Raw genomic sequence first — 23,682 nt, forward strand, 5'->3', positions numbered from 1 at the left:
CTTTTCTTATTTTTAGAGATTTCTAGGCAGGCAAAATTTGACATTATCTTCTTTCTTCTTATAGCTTACTCTGCATCCTTTTCTATCAAAGTTTAACCTTCAAGTCTTACTCAACTGTTCTAAGCCACAATTATCCATGCTCAACAAAAAGGTCTCTTTTCTAACCAAAAATAACTTATTGACTTGGTAGACAAAAGGAGAGCAATGGATATTGTCTACTTTAACTTCAGTGAAGATTTTAACAGTTTCTCCCTCAAGACCATCACAGAGAAGCTGTTGAAGTATGGGCTGGATGAGCAGACAGTAAGGTGAACTGAACAAAAGCTGAATGTCCAGGCCCAGAGGGTCATGGTCAGTGGCACAAATCCCAGGTTGAAGACAACAGCTTGTAGGGTTGTCCCTACAACAAGGGGTCCAGTCCCTTATAACACTTTCACTAATGACCTGAATGATAGGGCAGAGTGCTCCTTTTGCAAAGTTGCAGGTGACACAAAACTGGGAGAAGTGGCTGATATGCCAAAGGGTCGTGCTGCAATCCAGACAAATCTCGACAGCCTGGAGAAATGGCCTGACAGCAATCTCATGAAGTTCAACAAGAAGTGCACCAGTATATGCTGTAAACCCATCATCTGGAAATCAATCATTTGGAAAACAGGTTGGCAGAACAGATAGGGAACAATGTGACTATAACCCAGCAATGCACCCTTGCAGCAGAGAAGGTTAAAGGTATCCTGGGCCAAAGCAGATAATTGTGGACAGCGGGTTGATGGAGGTGATCCTTCCCCTCTACTCAGCCCTGGTGAGGACACAGCTGGAGTGGTGTGCCCAGTTCTGGGCTCCTCAATACAAGGCATGGACATACTATAGACAGGCCAGAGAAGGCATGAAGATGGTAACGGGACTGAAGCTTCTCTCCTGTAAGGAAAGGCCGAGACACCTCAGCCTGTTCAGATTAGGGAAGAGAAGTCCCAGGGGAATTTGATCAATATCTCAGTATCAAATACATTTTGATCAAGGGAGGGTATAAAGACAGAGTCAAGATCCTTTCAGTTGTGCCCAGTGACAGGACCAGAGGCAATGGGGCACAAGCACTGGAGGTTTCCTCTGAACATGAGGAAACAATTTTTTTACTGTAAGGGTGACTGGGTACTGGCACAAGTGGAGGCTTCTTAGAAATACTAAAAAAAAAAATCTGGAGGACATAATCATATGCAATCAGCTTCCGATGGACCTGCTTGAGTAGAGCTGTTGGACCAGATGAATTCAGAGCTCCCTTCCAACATCAACTGTTTTGAAAAATCTATGATTCTGTAACACAGACTTGTGACTGAAGCCCAGTGAAGATACAGAATTCAATAAAAGTGTTCAAAGCATTATAAAAATAAGCCAGCAACATCCTACATCAAATTGAAATGTTAGTTGCATCAGGATTAGCTTTGACTGACTCTATTAACCCTCCATTTAAATGAATATTAAATCCAGTAAAATAAAGTTCTTTTCCACATACCAATAGCAACACTTGCTGTTTGGCATTATGCTATCTGTGTGTAAACTCTGCTAATACAAATGCCTTCATATAAACACTCAGATGAATGTCCTGCTTGGTATATTCATATGAAATCCCCATAACTGTAAATTACATTGATTTATCTGTTATCACATTGCTCCTCCATTTAGACACTAATAAAAGATCAAGAATCTTTTTGTTTAAATTAATCTTTGTACTTTAGAACAGTAACATTGTTAGACTGGTTGACAACTCATATTGATGCTATGGACTTCATTATAACTAGAAGAAATTTAGAGCTGAGGAATATAATAGGCAATTATAGATAAAATATTAGGATAATTTTTTCTCTCCTACTTCAACCAACTGAAGCTCTCCCAGAAAAAAGTGTGGTTCATCCAGTCAGAAGAAGTGTTCAGTGTTAACGCTGTTCTATGAGTTGTTTGAACAGGTAGTTGGGACTAAGAAGTAATTTACACTAGGAAGACAGATGCAGATAAAATGATCAAGCTAATGAAAGCACATTATTCAGAAACCTTTACAAAATCAAGATACAGTTAACTTAATTTTATGAATATTTTTAGTGCTTTTAACGGCACCTGGATAAGGAGCATCTGTGAAGATAAAACATTATTCCATGATGCTTTATGATCATAAATCTCATTTGTGTGTTTCCACTCTCATTTAATTTTATATCAGTTCAGGCAATGGGACTGCATATTTCCATGAGCTGCATTCCATTCATCAGACAATCTTTAGGAGGGAAATACCATCAGTGTATGAAAAGAGTTACTGGTATGAAAAAGTAAGTATAATAGAGTTTTATGCTTTGGGAAATAATGGGGAATAAAAATAACATAGTAATTATTTGAGGAATAAAAATAACAGCTCCACTTATGGGCAGCAGAGACATTCAGTCATAATGTATGTGGTTTGCTATTCTGTATTATTAGCCCTGCACGGTACTGCTAAAGAGAAATGGTGGCAAGTCAGGGCTAAAATAACAAGAACTGGAGTATTTGTAATTCCCTCCTCAACATCTGTTGCATAAAATGTAATTTGCTCATTTGTACAAGCTGTGCTTCTTTAGAGGCAATCTCCAAATCCCTTTTTTGGATATACCTGCCCTAATTTTTACAACTTGAATGTGGCCCAAAACAGCTTGCACTTCAGTTTCAATAATTTGAGGATTCTGCAGTGTGCAAACTGTTTATTTAAATTACATAAAACACAAAGTAGCACAGGGGTATGTGTGACCAGAGTCTGAAAAAAAAAGAATTCAAAGAGGATTTTTGTTGGGTTTATTTTTGTTGGGTTTTTTCAGGAGGCAATGCTCTCAAATCACCAGGAAGAATATTAAGAAAAGCAGTTAATATGTAGTTAAAGGAATCGTAATGCATATGAACATATGTTGTTTTACCTAATTTTGATCAACTTAAAAGTAAAAATATCTTTATTCTTTCAGCTGAGTTTAATACACCATCTGGTTTAATTATTCCTTAGGTAGCACACCATAAAGTTAATAGTAACAGTATTGTTAAGCCAATCAGAAAGAACATTTCTGATGTGATTTTTCACCAAGGATGTTTCTCTTAAACCCACTGACTATAAGGTCAATGTAATAAGCTTTTGCATAAGGTTTATGTTACTGCCAGTGTTTGACAGATGTTAGTTGCCAATAATCACCTCTCAAATGACTCAAATCTGCTTACTAAGTGAAAGAATTTAATCATAATCTAAAGTGCTCCTTTAATCTAGAATTTTAGGCAAATTTTTAATTTAAAATTTGTTGAAAAGCTATAACAACATTAAAACCACAAAATTCTACAGGATTGTCTACTAAAAGGAAATAAACTGGAGTTTATAAGAGTCACATTGATTAAAGAGACAGAATTCTAAAGCTAATCTCAGTTCCTATTTCAGCAAAGAAAGATGAAGCCTTCAGAAGCTCACTGAGCCTTCTGAAATCCACTTCTTTGATCAACTAGGCAAGTGAAATATGGAGTGTTCATTACTCATTGTAATACCAGGGGGACAGTAGAGATTTAGGAATTCACTTCAACATCTTTGTGTTGAAAAGTGACTTTCAATCAGTTTTGCATAATCACAACTTTAAGGAATTCTAGTGAAGTTCACCATTCCCCTCCTGCTGATTTTCAACAGATTTAATTATTGCTTAAAATTTTAGCTAAAAAATACTCCATGTTGTTTATATTCAGAGGTATTAATAAAAAAGAAAAAGAATGATGAAAACAACTTCTTACAAAACTGAATGCTTCCTTATGGCCCCAAAAAACCTGTTTCTGAACTGACCAGAAAAAGATAAGAAAGGGCTCTAGAACACAATTTCATCTCAACAGGTTTGTAAGAATTACTTTATCAAATACACAAACACACAGTACGTTATTCTCAATTTAGCAAAAGAAAGGGAGAAGATCTAGAATATATTATATGAGTGCTTTATATTCTCGTCATAACATATATTTCTATTTAAAAATGTAGTATTATATGCTCTCATTCCCTATTCCAGCTATGTGTGTGATAAAAAATGTGACATGGTGATCATGAATTAACAAACCAGATATCAGTCATACTGAAAAAAATACCACATTAAATCACTTTAACATTTAATCACTGTTTTCCAAATTACTATGCTTTGTTGCCCATTGTTGCAGTATACAATTTACAGCACAGTATTGCCATTTTAAATCACACCACTTACAGTGGAGTCCAATGTCCCCAGGAAATACAAGAGGCAAAAACCCCTTAATTCTCAACACCCATGCTAAATGGAGCTAATGGAAATAAATTTTCATTTACTAAATGCCCCCAAATCTCATTCAACCCCAGACTATGAGCAGAAAATAGCTTGGGAATGGAGATCTTTAGAGACAAGTGTCCTAAAGCCCTGTTCTGTCCTTAGATTTCCCTAAATATACATTTGCAGCTACCTCTGCGAGTATTGGGCTGAATAAATGGTTGATGCAACCATATAAATTTGTTCCTCAGCATAAAGGACTGAATCAAATAGAACAATAACTCATAAAATTATAAATAAATTACATCAAGATAACTTAGGATTGTCTTTTAATTTATAATTTAAAAAATCAAATCAAGTGCCTTGGTATCATAGGCCCTTATGTAATAAAATCCTGTTTCTAAATCAATTAAATTCCACTTCCACTTAATCCTGAATTAACCCTTTTTTTTAAAATCTTTTTTCTTCTTTATTCTTCTAATGTACTTTATATCTCTCAGTTGTTGTTTGACTGAAGAAATTAAGTCATTTTCAACTTCATTTCCAGACAGGACATTCCATTTTTCTGAATATCCAGTCATTTTTCTCCCTAGTTCAGTATGAGTTTCTGAATAAAGAAAATTATACTTGGCTTTGCTAATCAAGTCTAAACAAAGCTGTATATAGTGACATTAACACTTCTCTATTTTCTAATTCACCATGGGGTTTACACATCTTTTTCACAATTCCAGTAATGATTCTCCTGCAACTAACCACGATGCCAAGTATCTCTATTGCTAGAAGATGATATATGATCTTTCATTTTACTGCACAAATCCATGCTGATAATTAAGAAACAGAACCACAGATTACTTAGGGTGGAAGGGCCCTTGGGTGAATTTCTGTTCCAATCCTCTGCCAAGGCAGAGTCCCCTAGAGCAGGTTACACAGGAATGTGTCCAGGTGGGTTTGGAATGTCTCCAGAGAGGGAGACTCCCTGGGCAGCTGTTCCAGGACTCTGCCACCCTCATAAAATTCTCCCTCATCCTGTTGCTGGCACCATGAAAGGGAGTCTGGCACATTCTTTTGGCACAGGCCTTTGAGATATTTGATAAGATCCCCTCTCAGTCTCCCCTTCTCCAGACTAAACAGGCCCAGCTGCCACAGTCTCTCCTTGTAACAGAGATGCTCCAGACCCCTCATCACCTTTGTGGCCTCTGCCACACCCCCTCCTGCAGGTCCTTGTCTTTGTTGAACTGTGGAGACCAGAACTGAACACAATACTCTACGTGTGGCCTCATGTCATGGGTTGGCACTGGCCAGATGTTAATGCACCCATGAATATGTTTTTTTCCCTAACAGCTACTGTGGGATGTGATCAGGAACAGAGCAGAGCAGGCTTAAATCTTGAAAACAAAAAAAAAAAACCCACCAAAACTTTATTACATTACATAAGAACAGGGACAGAAATACTCTTAAACACACACAGAGACAGAAATAAAAACTTCTTAGAACATTTCTTCTCCCTGTTTCTACTTCCCCACACATCACTCTTCACAGACCAGCCTTTGGGTTTTAGATCAAACAATCACCACTCAAAAACAAGCTAATCTTCAATTCAGCAAGGGAGAGAGGAGTCTCTCTCGCACCACAGACTGTTCCTCAGAAAACACGGGTCCACCCCTTATGTGTTTCCATGTCACCCGTGGCACTGCCTGGAGAAGTCTGCCAGGGTGACTCTCTCTTTTTTCCTATGTCCAGTGCTCTCACCGCTGTCTCATAGGCCACAACTACATACAGGGCTTTTTAAGGATGCTGCATGCCGAGCTCTCCCCTTTTTACCCAGGGGCCGGGGTTCCAGGAGCAGGTCTGCCCTGAGGGCAGAGGGCGCCACCTCACCCTCCCCCTCTCTTCTCTGCTCTCCACTCTTCAAGTGCCAGTCACTGTAGCAAAAGCAAGGGCAGCTGTATCCACCCAAAAATGCAGTTTATGTTCAAAAGAGACTCAAGTTCAGTCCATGGCTGACATTATGCAAGAAAAGTCCAGCTCCGAAGGCTACTCCTCTCATTCTTTGCCCATCAGGTTCCTTCCAGTCGTGCTTTATCACCTCGGTCCCAGGCCGCTTCCTTCTCTCTCCGAAACCACCAGTCATGAGAATAAATGTCTAAGAAAAGTTTCTTTCTTCCAAGCAAGGGTTAACAGTTTCTATCTCCCAGCAGGGTGCAGGCTCAGGCCCTCCCAGGCTGGGCAACCCTCACCTGGCTAGGCACCTTCTCCCAGAGTTTGGGGGGAAGAGGGGGTGAGCACACACAGAAGGCACTTCCACAGTTTTCCACCCCTCCATCCTGGACGGGGCAGTTCAGTTCCAGTCCTGTCCCTTCTCTTCTCCCCCTTGGGGCTCCGGCTTACCTGAGCCGACCACGTGTTTCCCCTCCCCCACCCAGCCTCGTGGCTGGGCAGGAGAAGGAGGCCTGAGACGTCTCTCTGCTGAAACCGGGATCCAAAAAAAAGACCGAACCCCCTAGACTCCTGCTTTTAACTCTTTGTGTCCTCAGAGGCGTGTCCAAACCTCCGAGTGACCAATCCAGGTGCCAGCAGAAAAGCTGATTACTAATTGGCCTGCTTACCTCTCCCTGGAAAAATTCACCTCCCCCAGCAACCACGACACCTCACTAGGGCCAAGCCAAGTGGAAAAGCAGCACCACTTCCCATCATCTCCTCCATGAACCTCATACGATGCTGGACTTCATCTAACTGTAGTTGATCTCATTCTATTCTCAGTCTTCACTAATCATCCCTTGGTGTTGCACTTTTTCTTATCATAGATAACATATCAGTACGATTTTCATATGCTAGCTAAAGGAGACATGTTCGCCCTAAATGCATTTGCCTCTTCAAGCATTAGTTACAATGCATTCATTGATATTGTTTAGACCCTATGCTTCAAGACAAAACATCCAGGTCCATACGGTAGCAAATGCCATGATCAAATAATTTGTTCTGAACTAGGCAAACCAGCCAAATAACAAATTCTACATACAGAGACTATTGCAACAGCTATCTGATTTTATATGTAAAAGAAAATTCTTAATAGTTTCCATTTAGTAGGAAGCAGCTGTACTCTTTACTATGTGAAAACAGGAGGGGAAACAGCTGTTTAAAAAATCGTAACATTTGTAGTGAAAAATGACTTCAACTTTGGGGATAACTGATCTTGCCAGTAGATTGATTGAAAATTACCAGAAAAGCATTCAAATAAAATGTGTTAAAATTCAGCAGATTTTTAAGTAATTATCAATGTGAAAATTAATTACAATTATTAATTGTTGGTCTGTTCACACATATTAGTGGTCAAGAACACACAACTGCAGCTTAAAATAAATTCTTCAGTCATTCACTGGTAGCTGTGACTTTATTATAGGTTTTTTACCATCAGTTTTATAAGTGAAGAATTACATAGTTGAAGAACAAAAGATGCACTGGGATTTAGTGAAGATTAAGTCTTACTTTTTTTTTTTTTTTTTTTTTTTTTCCCCCCGTCTGGTCAATCCAGTCAAAGAAAATATCAATAGCTTTTCTTCTATTTCAATAAGTGTACTTTTCTTTAAAAACAAGGTCAAACCAATTATATTCCTGTAGAGAATCTGACACAATATTTTCTAATTAGCAAAGTAGCTGTTTTTCTGTAAACACAGTTACAAGACCTAGATGACAAGTTTTAATGTGCATGTGCAGAAACATACATTTATGTAACTGAGAAAGACTGGTCATTTAATTATGACTGCTGGCCAGGCATTGAAAGTACTAAACCATACAACAGTCTGACATCTCAGTGCTGGACATGTTCTCAGCTGCTGGCCAAAATTTGATCACCTTTTTCTAAGCAAAACATTCAGTAAAGTAGTAAAAAACCCTTCTAACACCACCTGTCAGCTGGGCTTCAGACCAGGCCACTAGCCTGAGACAGCACATGTGGCTGTGCTGCATGACCTCTGCATTATAGGGGAAAGGAAGACAGTCATACCAATTCTAACAGACTTGGCACCTTTGATACAGCTGATCTCCAAATACTTCTGCTTCATCCCAAAGACAGCTGCAGACAGCAAACACTAACAGCCTGAATTTACTCGGGCCATTTTTCTCAAACCATAAACACTGGGAAGTACAGGTATTCCTTTTCTCTAACATCTTCAGACCTTCACAGTGGTTGCACTCCTCCTACTAACTTTTCATCAGGATCCTGATCTGCTAGAGTGCAAGCAGCAGAAGCCACACACAGTATTCAACCTTACCTACACCAAGCATGAATGTAAACAATTTCTGTAAAAAGCTCCTGTTTAGAGAGGATCTGGTGAGAACTGAATCCAGGAACGCCAAAACAATGCTTGAAGCATGACAGAAGTGCTCAAAAAAACCCTTCTCTGGAATAATTTCAATTTACAAATATGTTTGCTGCATTAAAACAGATCACAGCTTCAAAGATATATTTTCTTCCTCATCTTTGGCTCAGATACTGTGGAATCAAAAAACGTTCCCCTGGTTTCAGCTGAGACTTACTGGAACTTACCAGGCATGGGTTGTTCCTGGTGAACTGGTCACTCATTTCTCCAGATCTGCACTGCATGTATGAAAGGTGGAGGAAACTGTGATTTTATGTAGAAATGAAGCTTCAAAAAAGACAAAATTCAAAAGAGTCAACTAAGCAATAAAAATGTGTACAAAGATTAGCTCAAACTTTCAAAGGCCTACATTGGTCCATGAAAGTAACTCCTGTACTCATTACCATTCCAAGAAAAGAATTATGTTTGTCATTCTTCACAATGAAGTGTAAGCAACAAAAAATTTTATGATGGTATTAGCATCATTGTGATATTAATTCCCACAAGATTAATTGAATACAAATCCAATTTTATTCAGATTAATTTACCTTGATTTTCCTCTTTTACACACAAAATGGAAAGACTCCTATAAATTAATTGAGCTATTTATTCTCCAAAGGAGAGAGAGGGACATGCTTGTTGGCAGCATTTTATGAACCTGAAAGGTAATGGGGCCCATAAAACTCTTTGACACATGTTTTTGAGCTTCACATAATTAGTCTGTACCTCATACCTGATGTGTAAAAAAAGACTAGTTTCTTTTTCCTGATCATCTATCAGCCAAATTTGTGGCTCACAAGAATTTGTCATAGATTTTTATTTCTTTCTCTTTAAAAAATAATATTTAAGTTCATTGAGGTAGTATGTCTTTTATAAAAGGCAAAAATAGCAGTTGCATTATGCCTATCCTGCAAAAACACACACCACAACCACTCTTTTTCAATGTTATTGAAAATACATGAAGCAAATGAAATTATGTTTAGAAATATGTTGTTGATGTACAATCAATATTCTTCAGGGAAAATTGAGATTCATCTCCTTCTTCGCAGAAGGAGTGCCTGGGCATTGGGATGGGGTGCTGAGAGAGCTGGTGGAGTCACCATCCCTGGAGATGTTTAAGGAAACACTGGACATGGCACTTACTGCCATGGTTGGCAAAGTGATGTAAGGTGATCAGCTGAACTGGATGATCTCAAAGGTCTTTTCCAAACTTATTAATTCTGTAATTCAGTGTGATCTTATATAGACTTGTTTTTTCATATGTATAGAATCTAGTCAGGCAATGAGGAAGAAAATCTACTATAAAACGAGGCTTATGCTGTGTGTACATGGACTCTACTTGGTACAGATAGAATCACTATCCAAAACAGGCTGTAGGAAAAAAAGATACTAATTTCTGGTATCTTTCACATTTAGTTGAAAAATTTTTCAAATGCGGTATAGAAACTAAAACGAACAGAGCACTAAAGCAAATTTAAAGTAATAAATACCCCAAAGATACCTTCAGAAATCTAGCTTGTTTCAAAACAAGCTGTATACTTATTTTCAACAGAGTAAGAAATACTCAGAGTTTGCTACATATCTTGATACTAACTGCATGTGTTTCATATGTGGAAGCTCTACTTTCTTTCTTAGTTCCACTGGCTCAGACACTACTGCAAATTTCCAACATATTGTTTCAATATTAGTCATCTTAAATCCAGGTAAAGAAAAAAAAGTCTTCTCTTTTCACCATTAATACTCTTTCATCATCTTCAATTGATTTAAAAGGAGGCTTTTCAACTGTTTACATAAAATAAATCATTCCTCACCTTGTGTACTTAAACTTGCTCAAATTCCTTGTTTTTAGGAAATAAACATTACGGTAATTTTCCTGGAATAATATAAACTGTTAATATATGTAGGTGTTAAATGTATCAAAAAACATGCATTCTGTCTGAGAACAGTCCCAACAAGGTCTACTTTCAATGCAGGAGAAAATACATTTTTATGGTTATCACTATTGTGTTTTATAGATGTACGAACTGCAACATTTCATGAACCTTGCAGTCAAGATTCCTGTTAAGTGTACACAGCAAGTAAATGAATTTGCCAATACACATTCTGTAAGATCTTGATTTTCCTGTCTCTCAGCTAAAATACTACAAAAGCTAGGAATGAACATTTTGACAGATTGTAACCACTTTAATTCCTCCACTACAACAGTTCTCACATTAAGCAAGGAGGCAGAAGTGTACACTCTCAGCAGGCACAGCTTCCTGACTAGCAGTAATGTTTCAGACTCAGGTGCCTGTGGGAAAGACAAAGAGAGGCACATTTGTTTCCAGTGAAGAAAAACTGAAGTGGATGATCCAGAGTACCATGGTATGATCCAGAGTACCAGTATGGTCTTCTCATATGTGTATCCCTCCGCTTTTTTTTTTGTTTTATCTGAACTGTGCAAGTCTGTCACCAAAACTATGTGGAACTGAATAGGAGACCAAGACAGGAGGGGGGGAAAAGGGATATCGATAGGATAAGGGAGACATAAGAGGAAAAGCAACCAACACACAGACAAGCCTCAGTGTGGATTCAGAAGCTTTCATTATTTAATGACAGAATTTCTCTGACTGTTCTCCATCACATGTCCCTGATTTAACTCAAAACTTTATTCCTCCATTATTTCTTGAAATGTGTGGGGTTTTTTCCTTCTAACCGAAGATAAATTAAAAATTGAACCAGCAGCAACAACACCCAACTCATGGCACTATCTCTGATCTTCCATGAAAGCAAAAAAAAGTGCAGATTTAGAGATAAGCTACATTTTGATCACTTAAATTCAGCTACAGTGTTACATTGAGATATTAAATATGTGAATTTATAGAAGTATACTGAGAAGAGTAAATTAGAAGCAAAGTAAGAACAACAAAATTGGTCAAAAGCATACTTCAGAAATGTTGCTATTTGACTTTACAGAAGAGCTCTCTAATTCTCATTCCATATGCTTTATGTCACCATCACTTTCAAACAAAGACCAATCTCAACTAGCTATGATTTAAGTTCTAGCTTCCTGACACTCACTTTTAAGGCAGTTGTTCCTCTTCCTGGAAAAATGAATATTATTCAGCCAAACCGTAGCTGTCTTTTGTCACACAAAACATACAGGCCCTCAGTAATATTGACATGCATCTGAAATTTAGGGGCCCTTGTCATGACAAATGATACACAGCCATCACATCTACCAGGACTCTCCAGCATTTTGGCAACTTCAAAGGCTTGTTCAAATTACACACACTGAAACTGAAAGCATATTTTTTCCTCAGCACTTCAGTACTAAACTTCTGTGCATAATCATATCTGTTGTTTAATATACTTCCAAAATAATTGAAAACAGCAGAAGAAAATTTAACCTAAATTCTAACAAGGTACTTAGACTCAAGTCTAAGTCTACATTATGCTGTATCACAGTGTTTATAACTGAGCTCCAAAAATCTGATGAGGGAAAAGAAAAAACAAAACAAAAAAACCCAGCCCAATTCTCAAATCTCTGCAGATCTAGCAGTTGGGAGAAAAAATCTCTATACATATATCAAGTTAATTTGTCTGAGAAGTCACTGAGAAACTGTGATTCACATAGCAGTACCTGTCATGCCGACTAACAGAGAAGCACTTCAGAAAGTGGCAAGACAAATATTAGGGGCAATTCACCTGACCTTAGATAAGACAAATAAGGAAGGAAAACTGAAAAATACGAAAGACAGAAAACTAATACTGGAACTCAATGCCAACACTGAACGCCAAATTCAAAAATAAACCCTCAGGAATTGAAATGATTATCATTTATTACAAACAGTGAAAGGAAAGGTAGTGAAATATATTTTGAATCTGTTCTAATTAGATAATGTAGGAGATGTTTTCTTGTGTTCCACATACCTGGTCTTTGATAGAGACAAAAAACAAACAAACAAACAAACAATAAAAATAAATAAATAATAATTTAAAAAACCCAATCCCCCCCTATAATTTCCAGGAAATTTACTATGAAAATAAGAAAGGTGGTGCATCACTTGATATGTGTCTATGCTTAAATTAAAATTCTAAGGAAAAGATTAGTTTCACTCTGTGAAGCTGAGGATTCTAAAGGACATCCTTTTCCTCTATAAGGAGATGAATTATGGGAAAAAACAAGAGACAATGATTGTTAATACCACCTATTCTCAATACAGTGTAAATCCCATGAAGCCAATGTAATATTTATGCCAAAGAATATTCTGGTGTACCTACATTGCCATCAACTGTCAGGGCTAATTTTGAGCAGTAGCTGGGAGGGAACGTGCTTAGGACAGACTGGGTACTTATCCCATACCACCCCAAGTCATTGCCAGGTGATGGGGAAAGGCACACACTTCTGAGGAGAAGGGGTTCCTTCTGCTCAAGAAAACACGGCAGAGGAACTGCCCAGTCTTGTTTATTCTCATAGAGCCCGCAGTGACCATTTTTGCATGTGAATCACTCTCTTTTGCATACTTTTATTATTACCATTGTTGCTGTTACTGTTCATTTCTTATCTCATTTCTGTTTCCAGTAAATTGTTCTTCTCTCAAACACAAGTGTTTTGTGCTTCCAGCTGGAGGTGGGGTGGAGAGGGAACAGCATTTGGGTTTTTTTTAGCGAGACTACTAAACTGGAGAATACCATTTCTAAACCATGACAAGTAAGGCATTCTGAATTTCAGACAGGATTAAGGTAGAGATCTCCAGTTACACAGGCAGCACAACCAGAACTGAACAGCTTTTAGACAAAGATTCCATGAAGATATATTTACTGTGAAAAAGGTGAAAAGCAATATCTTCCTTGAACAAGAATATATTTATAAAACAATGAGCTATAGAAGGCAACAAATCTCTCCAGATGAAAAGGACTGTAAAAATAGCACTTACACTGAAGAATGGAGAATTGGAGGAACATCTCGCATCATAAAGCCCAATATCCTCCAAAAAATAACCACATAACATTTTTCATACAAAGCTTTCATTTTCTTCATATCTACTTTTGTATTCAAGGTAAGCATTTCAGGTCTTTGCTCCTGAAGCTTCTTATAAACATGTACACATTGTTCACCTTTAAACCTTCTCTTACCTAAATCACAAGTAGATGAAGGTGTTTCAAATGTTTTGACCACACTATAAAAGTTTGCATGGTGAAAATGTGTTCAATATTGTTTCATATGGAAGGAGCTTAAAAAACAGAAAAAAAGAATGGCAAAACTGATAACATTTGGTACACTCTGAAATTCACATAGGTTCCAACTTCTGGGGGAAGACTATTTTAAGAGTGTCCAGAGTGTAACAATATTGGCAAAGTAACTGGAGAATTTACGGTAAGACAAAACATTGCAAAAATATTTGGGATACAAACTGTTTGCAAAGATGTCTTCAGAAAATCCCAGTAATTTATGCCAACTACATCCCTCGAATTGTACAAATCCTTTGCTGCATTAATTTAATATCCTGACCTAGAGTCTTAATCAATCTGTATCACAAACCCATTTTTCCGTGTTTTTCTTCCCTACAGAAATACTGAACCAGTTACTTGGCATTAAATATTTCAATATTAAATGTGGGCCTTGAAAATAGGAAGAGTAACATCCTAAAGATGCTGTGATGATGGACTGGATTAGTGTGATAACACGTATGTTAAAATCTTAGCAAGCTGTCTATCTGCCAACAAAGACAAGCACTTCTGCAGCACAGTTTGTATCAAACTCTAAAGTCTATCATGTATCCAAAAAAGGTCACATGAACTGCACTGTGAAAATGTTTACGTTTTCACTGACTTTAAAATGAGATTATGGTAAATATAGACGACTACACTGCAGAAATATAAAGTAAGGAAAGATCTGTCCTGTTCAGATGAAACTGAAATTATTTGTCAGCTGTTTCTTTTCATCTATGAGGATATGACTTCCAGGACAATTATATTTGGGTTTGGTGGGCTTGTTTGTTGTTTGTTTCCTGGCTGGAGCTGGTAACTTAGAATGGAAACATCTGTGGAAATTCTTTTAAATTGTATTTTAAAAGAATCATTATTCCAGACATTATCCTCTACAAGCACATTAGGTCAAATGCTTTAGAGCAGATCGTTTCATCAAAATTACTACCTTTCAGTATCATTCAGTGATATCAAATTTTAAAGCCCCTTATTTTTATTTTAAATATTGATTTTTTTTTTTTTACTGTGATATACACAAAACCATATATAGTCTCACCTTACAATGAATGTTCAATAGAGCATTACTGACAGCAGATACTTAGAAAGCTCTGGAAAACCTTTGTGATATTTTTCAACAAAATTATTTTCTGTAATAACTCTGGTTATTATATTAGTTCAATTCAGGAAAGAATTTTCTATTTTTTATGATTCAAGCTGATACACACAACTATATTGGAAGTTGCTCAGTATACAAAATAATTAATAGAAACAGCCACATTTCTTTTAGGTTGCACAGAAGAAAGGTGTCTACCCAAGGTGTAATTAAATAAAAGGTTCATTTTGGTTCAAAATATAAGAAACCAGTGAACCCTTTCAGTAACGCAAGAGAATGCTATCAGGAACAGAAAAACTCTCAATATCTGCTACACTTGTATTTGTTTAATTTGAAGCAAGAGAACAAAAGTCATAGACTGGTTTGGGTTGGAAGGAACCCTTAAAGATGACCTAGTTCCAGCTCCCAATACCATGGGCATGGACATCTTCCACTAGACCAGGCTGCCCGAAGCGCCATCCAGCCTGATCTTGAACACTTCCAGGGACTGGGCATCCACAGCTTCTCTGGGCAACCTGTGCCAGTGTCTCACCACCCTCACAGTAAAAGACTTTTTTCAGTTTGAACTATAGCCCTTTGCCTCGTTACTACAGGCTTTGGTAAAACATCTCTCTCCATCTTTCTCACAAGCCCCCTTGACATACTGCCAGGCTGTAAGTAAAGTCTTCCCTATGCCTTCTCTTCTCCAGGCTGAGTAACTCCAGCTCTCTCTACTGATCATCACAGCCTTCAGCCCCCTGGTCACTTTTGTGGGCTTCCTCTGGGACTGCCAGCAGAAGTGCCAGAAGCCACTGTTCCCAGAGTGTTTCAACATTTCTGAGTTCAACTGAACCATTTAATGAACAGTGCAACAGCTTAGCTTAAACACACTTCTGTCATCTGGCTAAGTTGTTCTGCTGAATTTGCATTGGTCTAGTTCAATGGAAAAATAAGTATCCACTAAAAGGAATATTGACAGCTGAGAGTATGAAGAGTGATAGACGTATTCAGGGTTAAAGGTATCTCTGTTTCTATCATCTCTTAGAACACATTTGTCAAGATCAACATTATAAAATAATCAGGAAAAAAAAAAAGAGCAAAGGTCAAAGACACCACAAATTATACTAGGATTAACAAGAACTCAGAAAGAATTCCCGTTTACTTTTTTGTTAGACTTCTTTTCATATGTAGTTGATGCCTCATAGAGATTTCTCATTTCTGTAAGAATTAAGGACCCTTCTCTCAGATGACACATAACAGAATCATCAGGTTCTACAGCTATGCTTATATAAAGTTGGTCAGTACAATTCTCCGCTACAATGGATGAAAAAACAGGAATGAACCCAACCAACATAACTTGCAGTTTGAAATATTACCAATCTTCTATGCATTCTGTTCTGGGGTTTTACTCAGTTTCTGGTACAGAAAATACAAACAGAACATCTCTCTTAACTATGTTCTGGAATTAACCTCCACACAAAACAAAACCAGAGACAGTCCTAGCTCCAGACCTTCAAAACACCTGAATAAAGAACTGAATCATAGCAGAAACTGGTACTTTCAGTTGCAGGCAAAGGCAGAAGAATGCTTTATTATGTAAGGTAAGTGATCCTAAAAGCATCATAAGATCCTGTTAAAACTCTCTCCTGTTGGAAGAGCAGGATTTGCTAGTGGAAGAGAATTTTTGAAGCCAAAGGTCAGATAAAGGCATGGGTTAACTCGGCCTGCAAGAGAACGAGGCAACCTAGGAGTGGGACCATTTCCCAGGCCATTTAGTGATAGGATGAAGGGCAATGTTTTAAAGTGTTAGTGGCTTCAAACTGAAAGAGGGGAGCTTTAGATTAGATATTAGGATGAAACTCTTTAATGTGATGGTGTTGAGGAACTGGAACAGGTCGGAAAAGTTCTCATCCCTGGAACTGCTCAAGGTCAGGCTGGATGGGGCTTTGAGCAAGCTGGTCCAGTGGAAGGTATCTCTGACCATGGCAGAGGGTTTGGGACTAGCTGACCATTAAAGGCCCCTTCAATCACATAGCATCCTATGACTCTATGACGCAGAAATATACAAAATAAATAAACATATATAAACAAACTAAAAAAAATCAGAACTATAAATAAGTCACACCAACCTACAGCCTTGAAGGGCATAGTAACAAGAAAAATTGAAGCTACAGGTCTCTCTACAGATAGTTTATGTTTTCTCCAACAACAGCACATAATTTGGCAAACTGAATAACACATCCTTCTAGAGAAGCATCTTCCTTACTGCTGTATTGCACCACAGGCAACAAAGTGAAGTCTTAGGACATGCAAAAGCACAAATGATATTGAGTGACTGGATGCTACTCAGGAGAAAACCAGAGGTGTTTCTGCTCAGAGACCCTTTAAAAAAAAATAGTCATACTCCTCACCCCAGTTAGATGATTTCCCCTTATCTGAGAGCAATCAAGTATTTGAAGAACGACATCCAAAGAAGTAGTCCATTCAGAGATCAAGATAACACACAGGCCACATAGTTTGGAAGAGATCCAAAGATCATCACATAAATGCAAAACCCTCTAGTATTTTACTTGCTATTCATGAACAGTCCTTTTATTGAAAAACATGCACAAAGTCTTTGAAATAAACCTCTGTACCAAAAATATTGGAAAACATAGTCTAAATACGGTTCATATATTCTCAAATAGTCACCACATAACATTTTCCTATTTGCAGGGCTAACATAAAAACATATCCACGAAGAGATGACTTCCAAAACATCTACAATAAGCAAATTTGCCAACCATCTGTGCAAAAAGCAGTCTAACTTAGATTTAAACACAGAAAAAAAAAATAGGTTCCCAGCCCAGCAATGGAACAACACACCTGATCAAACATGAGACTAAGCACGGAAACACTCTAGTTTAAATTTAGCAACAAAGAATTCACAGACCAGGAAAATTGTGGCGAATCAAACCTGTGTGGATTTGCCTATATATTTAACACTTTTATAAGAAGCACAGTACCCAAGTGCATTTTTGAGTTACTGACAACACATACCTCTAATAAACAATATTTGACATGCCAGATGCTGGACTAGCTGTCAATGTTTTATTTTGTTTTTGTTTACATGTAATGGCCTTATGGTAATAGAGCTCTCCAAGAAAGCACTCAGTTACATCTTAAAACCTGAGATATTTCATACCATCCTTTTCTAGCAGAGAAGAATGAGTGGGAAAATACCCACTTCTAAGGACTAAGCTCAGTGAAGGACTTTCTACTACTTCTTCAGGGGTGTCAGTAAGGAAAGGCCAAAAGATTAATGGGACTCCAGTAAAATGAAATCTAATCTAGCTCATGTTTACACCCTCAGCTGGAGCAGCGGGGCTCTACTCCACATCCCCAATACTGTTATCATAGTATAAGGTAATAAAAAAATAGTACATTACCTAAACAGCACAAAAAAAACCTGTCAAAGAGGTCTTAAGCTCTGTCCTGTCAATCCTGCTGAAAGACATGGAATGTTCCTCCACCACATATTTAATCAAAAATATTCATTTTCTTCTGGTTTCCCCTCCCCACCTACTTCCCATTATCCATCCATATCAGCAGTTATACTTGCAAGGGAAGTATGACTATTCAAACACATTTGAGAAATTGTGATGGTGCTTACTTAGCCTTAAAGGCTGGTATTCAATAATCAAAGCAGTAAAAAGACATTTCTTATGCTGATGGCAAGGACTTCTATGTAAAACATCATCTGGACAGATGACAACACAACTGGTGAGAAAATCTCAGTGTCAATTTGGTACTCACATTGACAGGTAGTACATTGTAGATGCCATCAAGTTCAAAGGACTGGTTTTATCACAAAAATTGAGCCTGCTTCAAAAGGAGCAGCTGGGACATTACAAAAAGAATTTTAGTATTTTACTTTTCCTATTTAATGTCATAAAAGCATTATTTTTCCTTTCTAGATACAAATTAGACTGAAAAAAGTCTGACTAATGACAGTTGCTGTCTATGTCACATCCTGCATGCAGAGGTCGGGAAAAATACATACACAGTAATTTTTGCAGAAAACATAATAAAGTTAGAAATCAGGTAAACAGATATTTTAAAAAATCTGTGGTTTTCAGTTTTGAAAACAGAAGAAGGGACCTGCATGATAACAGATTAATAACAGGACTTTCATTCAGAGCTGACTTGTTTGCATCCAACATAAAAGGCCAGTGACCATTTACCACGTAACAGCTGTTCAGTAGCCTATGCATGATGATATGGTACCTCCTGTTGCAGAAGTGGCCAAATGACAGTCACAGTTAATTGTCATTCCTGCTGAGAGTCTCAAATAAGGAAACAACAATACCTGGAGACCACAGTAGCCCGTGTCTTTTAGACAGAAAGCAACTCCAAAACAGGACAGTGAAAAGGTATTTCTCAAATTAACCATGTCTATATAATATGTAACAGGATCTCAATTTAAGATGAGGTTAACATAATAAAATTAATACCATATAATATAACAATTTTTTGGCTTAAACACCAGCCAGGAACCAAGCCCCAGGCAGCTGCTCACTCACTGCCCATGAGCAGGACTGGGGAGAGAATCAGAAAGGTAAAAGCCTGAAAAGTCATGGGTTGAGATAAAGACTGTTTAATAGGGAGAGCAAAAGCTGTACACACAGGCAAAGCAAAATAAGAAATTAATTCATCCCTTCCCATGGGAAGCAGGTGTTCAGCCTTCTCCAGGAAAGCAGGGCTCCATCATGTATGACAATGACTTGGAAGACGAATACCATCACTGCAAACCTCCTCTCCTTCTCCCCATTTGATATACTGAGCATGATCTCACATGATCTGGAATATCCCTTTGGTCAGTTGGGGTCATGTGCCCTGCCTGTGTCTCCTCCTAACCTGTCCTGTACCTGCAGTTTCTCCACCATTGTGGCAATAAGGAAAGCAGAAAAGGCCTCAGCTCTGTGTAAGCCCTGCTCAGCAATAGCAAAAATATCTCTGTATTGTTATGAAAAATACTTTACATTTTGGACTTTTGGATTCCTTTTTCCTAGTACTATCACCATTTAATAAGCATAACTGCTGGGTTGCATACTGCTCTTTTCCATAAACACTACTCAAAGCAAGAAGATCAATTTCCCAAGTACCATTCAGTTTTGGTAGCTCCTTTCAAAAAAACCCCATTTACTCACACATAGAAATATGACCTTAACAGAACAGCACAGGGCTCTAATGTTCTACCTCTTAGGCTTAAAAAACAATACAAAAAAGGAGAAGTAAAAGCTTGTAACAGCCACAACTTTTGCTAAAAGCCAATTCATATATTGTTTAAAAAGTTAACATTTACATATAAAAAGCTCCTCAGTTATTTATAACAAAGACAACTGAATAAATGCACTAAAAAGTAGTTCTGAATCAAAACTATGTTATTTAGATTCCTGATGTAGCAGGCAGCTGTGATACCCCATAAAATTTCTTTCATTTGACCAAACTTTTTAACGTGGTAAAATGCATACTCCAGTTATGAAGAAGAATAAGAAAAAACATTTCACCTTTACAACAGTAAAAAACATAATGTGAGGTATTCACTGTGGGTACTTCTCTCTCGTTCACTACTGTTCATTAAACAAGCATGCAAGATACACGTCTGGAATCCAAAAATGTCACAACTCTTAATTCTGAATTGCCATGAAGGTGGCCACCTTTTACCAGGAAAGCCTTCTTTTTCATTTAATAATGCTTCTGCTTAGTAAAATAACTCCTCGTTGGTCACACCAAGGACCATAAACAGCCTATTTCTACTACTTTGTTTTTGTCTTCCCCTGTTGAGAGCCCGTCAAATCAGACCATTTTCCTTCAGATGCAGAATATTACATTTTATTTATCACTATAGCAACTAACCTAATTGATTTGATGCAGGTTTCTCTTCCACCATAGGATGGAGCCATTATCCCTAAGTATAATCTGAACTTTTAAGAAAAAAATATTATCAGTTTATAATTTAACCACATCAATACGAATATAATTTGGCTTCAGATACTAAAGTCTAAATGAAAGTCTAATGGGTTGTACATGTACATCCAGAACGTTCTTTATAAATATGCTTATCTGTAAAGTGGAACTTAGAGTATGCTGTTTACTGGTTGCTCCCAGTAATAATGATGACTATTGTACAACAAATACACTTCCAGAAACAAAGATTCACAAAGTAGTTAAGAGAAGGAGAAGCAATGTTCAAATAACTGATTCAGAAATAAGCTTTGTCAGACTAACAGATTAAAAATGGAAATAGGCAAGATGGATCAAAAATTTTATTTACAGTGCTATTGAGAAAGGAAAAATGAAAAAGTTCTTTTCCAGATTTTGTTTTGGAGGCTGCGGGGTTGGTTTTCAGTAGAATGACACAATGAGAGATAATATATATTAGGTTCCTGTAATTAAGTCTGATAATATATTCACCTTTATTGTTATAATTCCATACATATACCTGCCAATAAGGTGTGGGGAAAAACAGAGACCATCTTACATAGTCAAATTCTTTCCTTTTACTTCCTAATAAATATGGCAATCCTGTTATTTTTAGAAGTCATCATGTTCCCCCCAACACCCAGATCTGCTTTTCTTCAAAAAAAAATCAGATGACAAAAAGAGTGATTAAACTCTGTCTGATTTTTTAAAGAATTCATAAAATCTGAAGTGCTGCTTTACCTAGAAATAGCTTCATTTTCTTAATCTTGATTTTTCACAGAGGAGAAACCATTTTTCCAATGTCTCAAATACTACCACTAGAGAAAATGTTCATGATGCTTCATTAACATTTGGAATTGCAATTGTCAAATCAGTGAAGCATTACATTAATGGTGGAGTGTTTTGACACTGCATATTTTAAGCAGCATGGTGCTTTTCAGTGCTATATGAAATGAAGAGTGTACTACATATTTGAAGAACACTATCTACACTGGCTGAGAGAACTAATTCAAAACTGGTTTTTAAGCACACTAGAAAATGCCTTCAGATTATCAGCCAACATTTGCACTTTTCATCAGTAAACAATGCAAAAAAATAAACAGTGAACAATATGTAACAATTCAAATGGATCACTACATTCCTCAGGACAAAATATTGTCAAACTTCTCATTGTTGAAAATAAATATTTTTAAAGTGTCAGAGTTCATGATTAACTCTTTTTGAGGCCATGCTTATTGAAAATATATGCACAGAAGATCTCACATCTTCTCATAAGAAGCCTGTGACTCTTTGGGCACCTCTAGCACAAACTGAACAAAATATTTCCTATCACTAATATTAAACTGAATTCCCTTTACACTTGAACTATTCATTCTGTAATATGCAGTCCCATGATACAATAAATTGTGAGTTTTAAAACTCACAATTTTGTTTAGTATATCCTTTATATTAACACATTGAATGTAGCATTATGTACAAAATTATATCATTAAAAGTGTGGCCTGTTTAATATTATTTTATTAATGAGAACTGTAATGCAAAATGTGCTAAATTACAAAAAAGAAATTACAAAATATGTTCTTCTTTTTGGAACAATCCACTTTCAGTGTCAACAGTATAAAAGGCCCCTGTAATATGCAAAACAAAGTGAATTAAAGATTCTCCTAACCAATTACAATCTTGTTTTGAAAAAACCCCAGAACACATACACAGAAAAATAGCCAGTGTAATACAGTTGGGGGGAATGGAATAGAGGGTTAAGAAATGCAGCAGGTATGCTCCTGCAAACCAGCGTCTATTTCCTATTCATCACAGCCTACACCTATTACAGCTCAACGAGACAAGCCTAGTGCAAAATCTTTTATGCTAGAGCTAATGAAAGCAATATGCACCATGGGTAAATTACAGACCCCATTCAGCTCAGGGTGGGAAAACACAGTGTAGATTCACGTTGGCAAAGCTGTGTGGGTCCTTCCTGATAAATTGCATTTTTTTAAATTATTGCGTAAAAAGTGCTTTTTCTCTTCCCTTTGCAAGTGTCCTACTCTGGGGCTATGGACTAATTTGCATTCACTAACTTGAAGTACGGGCATTTACTCAATTTCCATTATATAACTGCCTGAAAACGATTCTTGCTGAAAGCAATACAAAGGAAACCAAAAATGACCAAAACAAACAAAAAAGCAGGAAAAAATAAAGACCTTTAAAAGTATTTATAGTCCAAGTACTTGATTCTTACAGATACCTTATCTGCAACAGTGTAATTAACGGAAAACCTATCAAGCCTGAGAAAAAGAATTTAAAAACTCTACTGATAACCTGAGATGCAGCTCTATAACAGGCAACACGGACTTAATAAACTGCTGAGGATATGCTAAGGAAGTGCCAAGATTTGCTCCTATGCAATTTCAGAGGATCAAATACGATCCCAGGGATGTTAGGACATCTGTCACTTGATGAAGTATGTGCTTCCTAAAAGAATGAACATAAAAGCACATCAGCTCCTCTTGATGAAAGGTGAACAGAGGTAAGAGAGCATGTATGTGGCGGGAGCAGCCGCAGAGGAATCTGGTAACATCTGACAATAAACAGTGAACAGTGGATCAGGATTACTACCGCTAGAAAGTTTGTTTCTAAAATCCAATCAATGTTACTGTTTGGACTTGAAAAGCCACATCTACAACCTAAGGACATCTCATTCTTCAGAGAAGCAGCAATATTAAAGTGCCAATCTACCCTGCTTCGCCATAGGGGAATGGGGGAAGATGTGCTGAGGGGCAAGTCTAAGGCACACCACCTCTGCCTGCCAGCT

At 37.3% G+C, this 23,682-nt stretch overlaps 1 protein-coding gene across 2 annotated transcripts in view; it reads right to left on the reverse strand.

The window, feature by feature from the left end:
* TAFA5 (TAFA chemokine like family member 5) overlaps window positions 1–23,682 on the reverse strand; it is a 408,002-nt gene that overhangs the window by 383,676 nt on the left and 644 nt on the right. The window lies entirely within an intron of this gene.

Source organism: Prinia subflava, chromosome 4 (assembly GCF_021018805.1).
Source record: "Prinia subflava isolate CZ2003 ecotype Zambia chromosome 4, Cam_Psub_1.2, whole genome shotgun sequence".
In the NCBI taxonomy this organism is placed as follows: domain Eukaryota; kingdom Metazoa; phylum Chordata; class Aves; order Passeriformes; family Cisticolidae; genus Prinia; species Prinia subflava.